Here is a 12,054-nt window from a genome sequence, read left to right as displayed (position 1 = left end):
TTGGATGGGATGATTCCACATTGAGCAGACCTACCTCCCACACTGCAGGAGACTCCATATCCCTGCAACTATCTGACCAATGACTTCACTACAGTTCAGCCTAGGGACAACTGAAAATGCCTCTTCACATGTCCAAACAAGTACAGGTAACGACTATGGGGAGCCAAATAGGCCCTTCTGGGTCACTGAAACTGTTCAATTTCTTGATCACAGTGGTGTGTACACTTTCCTGGATAAATGCAATATTTCAACAAGAAAAGTTTACTGAAAAATAAGGTGGGAAACAGCTTAAAGGAACATGTAGAGTGAGATTTATATTATTAAACAAATATTCTGGGAAAACAAGGGTAAAAATGTTAGCTAAACATCCTCCTCCAGAAGCTATGCAAATAACAAAATGATTTTAAATAGTATAAAAAAGTGAAAGTCAATGAGATTCTTTCTGCTTTAAAAAAACTGTAATTGCCTTTTAAACAAGGTCTCCCTATACTGTCCAGGCCGGCCTTGAACTCATGATCATCCTGGCTCACCCTCCTGAGTTCTGATATTAAAGGCATGCACCACAACGCTGAGCAAGGTTCTTCCTAAAAAGAAAAAAACCATATCTTACAAATGACCAAACCATCACTAAAAGAATTTATTCTAAAGAGGCAGAATCTATAGACTACTCAAATCTGCTAAAAAGCGAAAGTAAGACAATATTAAAGCAAAGAGATTCAGAAATGAGGAAGGGAGCATCATTAAGACATCGAGAGGGGATATTTAAATGATGAGAACACAATGTGAATTGTAAGACACAGACATAAAACGTGGAAACAAAAAAATTTTTTTTTGGTGAAGACAGAACCCCTTAGGGCTCCATGCCTGGTAGGCAAGTGCTCTACCACTGAGATAACACCCCATCCTATCCTACACATTTTATTTTTAATGCATGAACTTACCACATGGGCAAAGGGATGAGGGAAAGAGATGTCAGAGAGATGTGAGAGCACAAAATATTTCTGGAAAATACAGGAGTGAGCACAGATCCAGCTGAGCAAGTGAAAATGTGGCCCCTTGCCCCAGCAGAAGTCCGAAGGGCACAACTCAGAGGGGTACCAGGTTCTCTGGAGCGCAGGGATCTGGTGTGGGTAGGCAGCAAGCCCACATGCAAGCAAAACAAAGCCATGGAGGCAAAGGACAGAACAGTGGCTGCCTGGGAGGGAGCAGCAGAGAGCTGGAAATGTTCTATATCCTGAGATGGGTGATTGTTACATAAGCTGTCCACTGAGATTGTGTGCTTTACTGCATGTACGCTAACACTTTAATAGAGAAGGGAAAATTGAGACAGGTATGTGCCTGTAATCCCCAGCACTTGGGAAGCTGAGACAGGTTGGTGAGTCCAAGGCCAGACAGGGCTACATAACAAGACCCTGCCTCACAAAGAAAAAGGAAAGCAGTTTGTTGAACACCTACCACCAGCTGGGTGCCTCCTGTGTGTTGCACATGTATCTCACTCCTTCACCTACAGAATTTCAGCTACTGCATTTTTAAAAAATTTTAACTGATACATAAAACATTAAAACGTACATATTTATGGGATAGCATGTGACATTTCATACATGTATGCAGCGTATAATGTTTAAATTGGGCAAAACAGGTCTGTCTCTACAAATATTTATCATTTCTTTGAGGGTGAAACTTTTCAAAATCCTTTCTTCCAGCTTTCTGAAATGGACAGTGGATTACTGTTATCTAGAGTCACCTCACTGTTCAATAGCACCTCTACAGGATTCCTATTTACTTCCGCTCACTCTCTTTCCAAGACAGGAAATATTTCTAGGTCTTTCCTCTCCCCTCCTCCCACCCCCTTTCTCATACAGGACTTCTAGGTGCCTCCTCTCCACCTATCTTCCCGTACCCTCTGTCTTATTCCATGTTCCTTCCTCACAACATTCCTTCCAAACCCCCTTATCATCCAGGACCATACCATTCTTTCCTCTACTCACTCTTCATAGCCCCTTGCTCTCAAAGGACATCTGCATCCCCTCCCACCTCTTTCATTCACAGGAAGGAGGCAGGCAAGATTCTCCCATCTGCTGCCCTCCCCATCTCCACACTTCTTTCTTCACATAGCACTTCTGAGATCACACCTTTCACCCTTATCCCTCTCTCACCTGCAGGAGCAACCCAGCCTTCCCTGCCACCAAGATGCCCAGGCTGGCTCTCACTCCTACAGAGCCACTGCTCTGTCCAGGCGGCCATCCTTCACCAGCTCTCCTCCCATCCAACTCATCACTTCTCTCTGGTGTAGTCCCCTCATTGTGTGTCTTCCTGCCAGCCCCCCTCACTGAGCAGACTCACCTTGGCCTGTGCTCGTAGGATTCGCACTCACCTTCTCACTGCCACAGAGCTGTTTGGTCATCTCAGGGCAGACTTGACCGGCATGTTTTTGGTAGTTTTAGCTAAATTTGAAAGGTAAGACATTTAAACAACTGCCATAGATACGGGGGAGGGGGGTGTCGCAGTTGGGCAGGGAGGATCATGGGGCCCATTTGGTGGTCTTTAGGACAGAGCTAGAAGGCTTCTAGGGCTGCTCATGCAGTACCAGAGGATGGGTGAGACAGTTTCATTATCAATATTGAAGATTTGAGCTAAAAAAGATTAAATTAGGAAATGTTACAATTAGTAACCATCCTGCAGGGTACAGTGCACAAGCCTAAGGATCTAAGGGCTGTTTTGGATGGGCATACAGGGTGGGCTGAAGGATCAGAGCACAAGTCGAGGGAAGAGTCTCAAGGTTGGTCAAGAGTATTATGAGGTGGGACTATGGATTTAGAAGGTAGGATGAGGTGGAATGGTTATCAAGATAATGATTGGTATAAATATTGAGGGCTCCCAATTCTGGATTTGGGGGCCTCAATGTGATCGGAGGTGCCCCAGGACAATCTGGTGATGGCATTACAAATCTGGCAACAAAGGGCTGGTCTAAGACCAATTAATAAATGGGCAAATGAAGTGAACAGACAGTTCTCAGACAGTTCTCAAAAGAAGTACAAACTGCCAATAAATACATGAAGATGTTCAATATCCTTAGCCATAATGCAAACCAAAATGACATGCAGATTACAAAATGACATTACAGATACTGCATGTTCTCTTTCATATGTAGAATCTAGACCTTAAAAAAAAAAACAGTGACACGGGGGGGGGGAGGGGAGAGGGGGGATGCGGTTGTGTGATATTTGGGAGTGGGAAACAGTGGGAAGGGGGAGGGTGAAGGGGAGTGAACGTGATCAATGGACTTTACAGGCATGTATGAAAATAGAACAAAACCCGTCTAAAAGAAGGGGTAAAGTGGGGCAAGAGAAAGTAATAGAGGGGGTGAGTTTGATCAAAGTACACTATATGCATATACGGAAAAGTCACAACGACGCTAATGAGAGAGAAAAGGGGGCTGGTTTAGACACCTAGAGCACATTCACAGTGTTTTGAAAGTCTCAGCTAAAGGAATAAGAAAATGAAATACGTAACACAAATTCAGGGGGGAATCCAGTGCTGCTCTGTGCCTACTGGAAGAGTGGGCGAGGAGACATGTTTTTTAAATTTTACTCATTTATTTTGCGGTATTGAGGTTTGAACTCAGGGTTTTGAGCTTGCTATGCAGACGCTGTACTGCCTGAGCTATGCCTCCAGCAAGAAATCACTATTCATATTGTTAGAGAGGATTTAGGTACACGAAGGAAGAAAAGAGAAAGCTGGGGTGAGTGCTCAGTACCCCCAGTTTCAGGCATTGCTCATCTCCGCGTTAGACAGGCCTGAGAGGAGTCAATGTAGTGTGGCGTTAGGGCCGCATGGTAGTATCACCACATCTGGCTGATCTTCTGATTGGTCTTGTCTCATTCCGTACTCAGAATCTAGACCTTAAAAAAACAATGACAGGACTGGAGGCGTGGCTCAAGTGGTAGAGCACCTGCCTAGCAAGTGAAAGCTCCTGAGTTCAAACCCCAGCTCCACCAAAAAAAAAAAACAACAAAAAACCACAATGACAAAATGGGGCGGGGGGGGGGCGGGGTGGCTGTTGTGTGATATTTGGGAGTGGGAAGGAGGAGGGTGAAATGAGAGAGTCATCCAAGCCATCCAAGGTCATGCCATCCACTCCACAGCCAGGGCAGAAACTGCACAGTGTCAAAATGGGTCCATGGCTGGGGAAGCACTCACGCCATCCCAGGTGTTCCTGGAGGGCAGACTGGCAAGCAACAGGCTGTGAAAGCTGTGAGAGAGTGTGGGGGGTGGGGTGAGGGTGGGGGGGAGGTCAGGAGAGAGGTCCTGCGAAAAGTGTTTCCTGCACCACCTTCCTGGGACTGATAAAATGCGGATTATGATAGTACTCACCTGCCCCCTTGTTAGGACGACAAAATGCGCTGAAGCAAGAAAAGCACTTGGCCCAGTGCTAAGGACCTAAGGCCGAATGCTAACTGTTACTATTTGGGTCACAAGCCTAACTCCCTCCAATCAGGATGGCCCGTTGTCATCAGGAAAATCTCGTAACTCCTTTTTCTTAGGCTCGCAGCCTAGTTCAGGCTCTACGTTCGTGCTCAGGTAGTTCGTCCTCACTGCCACCCTACAAATGGGCAAACCGAGGCACAGAGAAGGAAAGCACTAGCTAGGCACAAACGCCAGGGATCCGGCTCTTTAACACCATAACTTGAGATCCTGAAGGTGAGCGACCCCCAAAGCGCAGGCAGCCGCGGCCCTGGAAACACCTGCAGGTAAAGTAGCGCATGCTCACCTCCCGCTCTGGGGGCATCCCGCCCACCACGCTCCCGAACATCCGCGTACTACGTAAAACGTTCTCATGCCCCGCCCTTCACGTAGAATGCCCCGCCCTTCACGTAGAATGTCCCAACCCACCAAGTGAAACGCCGCTAAAGCCCCGCCCCACACGCACAACGTCCCACCCACCAGGAGAAACCCCCGGAGGCCCTGCCCAGCACGTAGAACGTTCTACATGTCCCGCCCTCTGTGGCCTACGGCGGTCCACTCCGTACGAAGCTCCGGCATAAGTTACTCTGCACGTTTATGTGAGCAAAAGTACAGTGCTCGGGTCAGTCAGACCCTGGCTGGAACCCAGGCTTAGCCACCCCCAGCCCCAAGAATGGGCTCACCCCTGAGTTTCTGGCCGCCGTCAGACCTCTGAGCACCGCCCTTGCCTCCGATCCTCTGAGATGGGGCGGGCCTGAGTGGAGCCAAGCTGACCAATAGGGGATGGGAAGGGCGGTGCTTTACCGAATCAGATGAGCTCTTAGAAAGTCGTAGACTGACTTGTGGAGACCAGCGGAGAGAATGGGAAGGTTGGAGACTATGAGGACCCTGTAGGGAGCCCGTGGGGAGCGGTGGCTTGCGGATAGGAAGGAGTGACTCACAAGTGGAATCTAAGGCAGGAGTGGAGCCATAAGTGTTTGTAAGGTGAGCCACACGGATGCAGCCCTACGTGTGTAATGAATGGCAAGGGTAGCTCAGCAATTGGGAATCCCCAGTAACAGATGATAGACAAGAGTGAGTCTCAGGACATCATTAATAGGGAGAATAATGGAGGGGACGAACCAAACCGGGGTACAATGTATGTACACACGGAAATGTCACAACGAAATCCCCTGTACAACTATCATATACTAATAAAAACGCTTAAAAAGACAAAAAAGAAAAGAAAAGAAAAGAAAGCAGTAGTCACTGAAAAGGGCTGTCAGGTGGGGAGCGCTTAACATGGTAACTTCAGGCTGCTGCATGACATTGGGAAAAGCAATGTTTCCTATTAACATTGGAATTGCCCTATGCATGTCTGGCGTTCCTGCCTCCCTAACAGCAAGATTGCCTTTCTTACTCTGTGTTGATTTTCACTTTTTCTGTCCCAGGGACGTTTTTACTCTTTCACTTCCCACCCTACTTTTTGACCAAACGCAGGCGAGGTCAACCATGGTACGTAATTCTTTCTGTGAAATCCAGATGTTCACATCGTCCGAGTTGCAATGATCTAAAGACAGTTTGGAGAACATAATCCGCAGTTGGACAAATGTCTGTTCTTTATATTCCTTCACTACCAGTTTAGTGTTGGATCATTTGACAGGACAGTCAATTGACTTTGAAAAAGATTGCTGAGAGTATTAAATGGGAAAATACTAGTCAGTTTAACAAATGATATTGGGGCAAGTGGGCATCCATAGGTAAAGGAAGGACATTGAAAACCTACCTTTCAATATACACAAAAATAAACTCAAGTTGTATTTTAAGTCTAAACGTGAATGCTAAAATGATAAGACACTAAGAAGTAAGTGAATGAGTAAATCTCTGTGGTCTTTTGGTAGGTAGTGTTTTTTTTTAGATGTGACACCAAAAGCACAAACAGCAAAAGAAAAAAAAAATAGATGAGCGGACTTCATTGTGACTGACAGTTTTTGTTCTGAAGAGGAAAACACCAAAAAAGAAGTGAGAAAAATGGGAAAAGTATTTGAAAATCCTGTGTCTAACAAGGAAGGGGTTTGCATCCAGAATACATTTTCTAAACACTCTTACAACACAATGATCAAAAGAAAATTAGTAAATCGGCAAAGAATCTGAGTAGACATTCTCCAAACTAGGTATACTGATGGCTAACAAGCACATGGAAAGATGCTTAACATTAGTTATTAGGGAAAGTTCAAGCAAAATTACAGTGAAATGCCACTTCACAAGTCCTAGGATGACTAGCGTTAAAAGGAGAAAATAACAAGTATCTATGAAGATGTGGACAAATTGGAACCTTCCTTTACTGCTGGTGGGACTTTAAAATGATGCAGGCACTCTGGAAAATATTTAGGCACGTCTTCACAATGCTCATTATAGAGTTATCACATGACCCTCGTGACTTAGCTCCTAAGTATATATGCAAGAGAAGTGAAAACAAATACCCGCCCTGAGACCTTGTACATGAGTGTTCTTACCAGCCTAATTCATAATAGTCCAACTGTGGAAACAACCCAATATTTTCTCAACTGATGAGTGACTGAAGAACATGCATGGTCTTACACATTACCATTTTTTCAGCAACAGAAAGGATTGAAATACAAGTACATGCTACAATATGGACGAATCTTTAAGTTATATTAAAATCCACTGGGTTGTACAGGTTATTTATTCATTTGTTTATTAATTATTTGTTGGGGATTCTGGTGTTAGAACTCAGGACTTGCTAGGCTAGTGTTCTACCACTTGAGTGGTGCCCACAACCTTTTTTTGCTTTAGTTATTTTTCAGATAGGGTCTTGTGTTTTTGCGTGGGGCTGGTCTCAGACCGAGATCCTCCTACCTACAGCTCACAGGCATACGCCACCCACCTGGCTCATTCCTTGAGATGGGGTTTCTCCAATGTTTTGGCAGGGCTGGCCTCAAACTGCAATCCTCGCGATCTCTGTCTCCTGGTCTCTACCTCCTGAGTAGCTGCCATTACAGGTGTGAGCTACTGCCCCCAGACCAACTGTGTGCTTCAAATAGGTGAATTTTAAGTGTGCAAATTACATCTCTATAAAGTTATTGCAAACATTGTGTGTGTGTTGGATGTGTCACTGACCATAAAAATGCTGGAATGTGTTTATTAATGCCAAAGAAATTAGTTTTCACAGAAAAAATGCAGAAATAATAGGACCATCTCATGCAAGTATGTATTCTATCTACAGTTCATAAAATTCCTGAAAGTTTTATGCACCTAATAGCAGTGTTTCAACATTCACGAGAGAATAACTGATAGAACTGAAAGGAGAAATAGACAAATGTATGAGATTCTTCAAGGTTGTTTTCTCAATAAGTTATAAAAATGAGTAGACAGTAAGTATGAAGATGGAAGATTTGACTCACACTATAAACCAAGTTGAACTAATTGAGATTTCTAAAACACACCACACAGTGAAAGCAAAACACATATTCTTTATAAGTGCACACGAAACGGGCCATGTTCTGGAGCCAAACAGAAATCAGATTAAAATGAAAAGGATCCAAATAATACAAAGTGTATTTTCTGGTTTTGCTTAATATTGTTCCATTTGTCTCCTGCACCATTTAATGCCACTATCAATGAGTCCAAACAGTAGGATGAAGCCAATGTGTAACATGAACTACAACCGTTCACCCCAGTGCCCCAGCTGACCAAATCTCATAAATAATCGACATCTACCTTAGAAAGCCAGGTGACTTTTTCCTTAAATATACACTTGGGCCAAGGAATTAGTCCAGGCATAGTTGGATACGTTATGCATAACAACCCAGATCCTGAACATGGGGGTAACAGGAATGCTCTCTAGGACCAAGGTAGTGAGCACTTGAAGGTCTCTCACAACTGATCTTTGGGGACAAATAAGTGTTTTGTGGAAGGAGGCACTTTTGGTGCCCTCCTATTGAGAAGCACATAGGCTGGGGGACACAAATTGCCTGCCTCCAAGTAAAGAATCCCTGCAGTTGAATAATTGTTTTAGAAGGACTACCTGAGGGCAGCCAATCCACCCTACCATGTTTGTCTACTCCATGAGACAGGTTGCATTTTTCTGCCGCAGGGAATGACAGATAATGGGAGTGGGAAAGAAGTCTGCAGGTGTTTTATATGGGAAATGTAGGTGCTGAAATGCTCTTCTCCTGCTCCTGAAACCTCAACATGGTTAAGGCAGAATAATGGTCAAGCATTGGCAAGAGCCCATCTGGAGGGGAATGGCAGATTGACATTCAGCTAAGTTTAAATGAACTTGCAACAGTTTGAAAGCCACACCAGGGTATTTTTCTTGCTGAGAAAGACTCCAAGGGTAGCTTGGAAAGACAAAAGAGCAGTAATCCTCTTCTTTCTCCCCCCATATCTTCTGGATTCTAAGGTGTTCTCTCCCAAGATGCTGGGTTGCCACTCTCCTTCCACCTCTGTAAAATTTGGATATCACTTTTCCAGTCAGCTGGAACTTTTTTCCCAAGTACTCTCTACTCAAACATAGCACTTTGGCTGGTGGAGAGGCTCAAGCTGTAAGAATGCCTGCCTACCAAGCATGAGGCCCTGAGTTCAAAACTGGCACTGTCATTGTGGCAAGTCAAAGGCAAGAGAGACAAGGACAGCTTTAAATAAATAAAAAAAAAACTTAGCTAGCAAGTTCGAATTCCATAGGCCCCATTATGGTCACACATGTGAGGTATGCAAACCAGGCTGTCCAAAGGTTGCAGGGTGTGTGTGGGGGGGTGTGGATATCATGAGTAGGAATGATCAGGAAGAAATCCTAATTTTTTCCAAATAAGTCTACATAACCTCTGTGTCTGTCTCCTCCTGATCCCTACCCGGGAAGCAGTCAAGAGGAGATGATCCTTTTCTTGGGACAGCACCATTCAATAACCGAGCTGCCTTGCTAAGATGGGTGAGGGAGACAGAGTCAGAAATATTTTTGAGTCAATTTTTGAGAAAGCCACATTCTGCTATTGCTGAATAATTTTTAGAGGTATGTGGGTGGTAGGACTCAAGGGAGTTCCATCAAATGTCTTTATTATTAGGCCATTGTGGAGTGGGTTTTGCAATAAAAGGGGCACCATTGGCAGAATACAAATTTTCTGGGAAGCAAAAATCATGGCATGTTAGTTTTAAAGGACCTAATGATATGCTTGGGATCAGCTGATCAGGTTGAATAGCAACTTTGTAACCTGAGCGATCACAACAGTGGTGAGACATATTTAACAGCCCCAAGAGGAGAGCAAAGACAGACACAGTCCATCCCTTAGGATAGAGTGGCTATACAACCCTATGCAATGACATTCTTCCTGCCATGTAACAGATGTGTCCATTTTTATCAAGAATCACAAAATCTGGTGCATGCAGTAGCTCCTGCATTAGATATACAAAGTTCGGCTCAATCATCCACTCGGTTACATTTAATCTCAGAGAGAATGTGCCCTTACCATCTCTATGATCTCTATGATTGATCCAGACAGTTTAGTCAGCAACCAGGACTTGTTTCCACATGTTGTAGCCCCAGAGAAGATGTCTTTAATCTGCCAGACTGCAGTTTTCCAAGTGGTGTACCGAAAGTCTGGATCATTGACATAACTCAAGAATTGACTTCTGCCCACTGAGCAGAGGAACCTTGTCCTCTTTCATTTCTGCATAGCTGGTTCCAAGGCCAAACAGTCACAGCAGCCTGTGAACACCATCCATTTTCAACTTACCTTATCCTTTGCTGGGCCAAGTATAGCTATTTAAGGAAACCTCTGTGAATAGAGGGCCCAAATGAGCTAGTGGTTTTGCTTTCAGCAGCAGGATAAAAGGTTAAGTTTTTTTTCCCCAGAGAGACAGTTGCCAATCTGATGCATGAAGCTGAGATGCCTCTGGGACCAGAAGGCTGTGATTTTGATTTTACCATTTCCATGTGATACATAAGCTTATTGGGCCCTTCTCAGCTTGATAGTCATTGAGTCTGAGTTGACTGACCTTAAGATGGGAACATTAGCTTCTTTACAAAAGCTTCTTTACCTCCTAACCCCTCCAGGGAGGCAAGGAGTCCAACTCTCCAAGGGTTGTCACTGGGCACTGACATCTTCCCTTTGCTAACCACTCCAATCAGCAAAATCATCAGTCAAAGAGAAATGTACTGTACCTGAAACCCAAGGAGCCAGGTAAGGTTCTGGGTCACTTTTTCAGTGGTAGCGTGTCCGAAGAGGCATCAGTTTTTCCTTGACTATCACAAAGATCAAGTGTTATGAATCTGCCCAAATAGTCCCAAGGCATTACTTGGCAAGCAGGCCCATGATCTGGGGGACATAAATCAGTTAACAGACAACCTTGCTTTCAGAGATGTGATAACACTGTTTTGAGGAGAGGACTGTATTGACACTGAGATGTGTGACCGACCAACTGATGAGATATCTTCTGTACAGTGAAAATGTCAGACACTAGAAGGTAGAGGCCCCCATGATAAATCTTGAGTCATTCATCAGCGGCTAATCTCATTGGAGTTTGTCTGCTGACGTCCCTTTCTAGCTCTATCTCTACCTGGCACCTACGGAATGGGAAAGTACAGACAGGGAACCCATCAATCAGTAAGATTTATATGTAGAAGCAACAAGAACAGTTCATTGAGCTATCCCAAAGAGTCCCCCTGCTCCCACCAAACAAGGTCATGACGGCTTCCAAATCCCACCGTGCGCTCCACTTTAAGGGTACTTTTTCCCTTTAAAGAGCTACATTAACGTGCCTCCATTAAAAACACAGAGAGATCTCAAGTAAATGAACTAATGCTGCATCTCAAACTCCTAAAAAAACAAGAACAGGATAAACCCAAAATCAGCAGAAGGAGAGAGATAATAAACATAAAGGTCAAAATCAACAAAATGGAGATTAAAAAAAAAACTATACAAAGAAGCAACAAAACAAAAAGTTGGTTCTTTGAAAAGATAAATTCTTATCCAATCTGACTAGAAGGAGGAGGGAAAAGACTCAAATTAATGAAATTAGAGATAAAAAGGGACTATCACAACAAATACCAATGAAATCCAGAGGATTATTAGGGAATACTTTGAAAAGCTATACCTGAACTAGAAAATCTAGAAGAAATGGATAAATTTCTAGATGCATAGGACCAACCAGAATTGAACTAAGAGGCTATAAATCACCTAAATAGATCTATAACAAGCAATGAAATTGAAGCAGCAATAAATAGTCTCCCAAAAAAGAAAAGTCCAGGACCTGATGCATTCACTGAATGATTTTGTCAGACCATTAAAGAAGAACTAATACCAATATTCCTCAAACTTTTCTATGAAATAGAAAGGTAAGGGTCACCACCAAACTCATTCTTTGGAGCCGGTATTACACTCATTCCCAAACTGGACAAGACACACAAAAAAGAGAATTATAAGTCAATCTATTTTTAATGAACATAGATGCAAAAATTCTCAATAAAACTGGCAAACCAAATTCAACAACATATCAAAAAGATCATACACCATGATCAAGTCTTATACAATTACACTTGTACACTATTGATGGGAATGGAAATTAGTACAGCCACTATGGAAAGCAGTATGG

General features: G+C 43.7%; 1 long non-coding RNA gene across 27 annotated transcripts in view; it reads right to left on the bottom strand.

Annotated features, from left to right (window-relative positions):
- Positions 1–5,224, bottom strand: part of LOC109680997 (uncharacterized) — a 45,306-nt gene extending 40,082 nt beyond the window's left edge. For 23 of the 27 annotated variants that reach the window (XR_012444457.1, XR_012444438.1, XR_012444446.1 and 20 more), the window contains exons 1-2: positions 4,375–4,819; positions 2,344–2,444 (exon numbers count right to left, since the gene is read on the bottom strand). This is a non-coding gene — a long non-coding RNA (uncharacterized lncRNA). Of the gene's footprint in view, positions 1–2,343; positions 2,445–4,374; positions 4,820–5,147 lie in introns of those variants that run through there. The other 4 variants (XR_012444454.1, XR_012444450.1, XR_012444444.1 and 1 more) reach the window with 2 other exon arrangements.
- Between the last annotated feature and the right edge of the window lie 6,830 nt (positions 5,225–12,054).

Source organism: Castor canadensis, chromosome X (assembly GCF_047511655.1).
Source record: "Castor canadensis chromosome X, mCasCan1.hap1v2, whole genome shotgun sequence".
NCBI lineage: Eukaryota > Metazoa > Chordata > Mammalia > Rodentia > Castoridae > Castor > Castor canadensis.
This window is presented reverse-complemented; position numbering and strand designations above follow the sequence as displayed.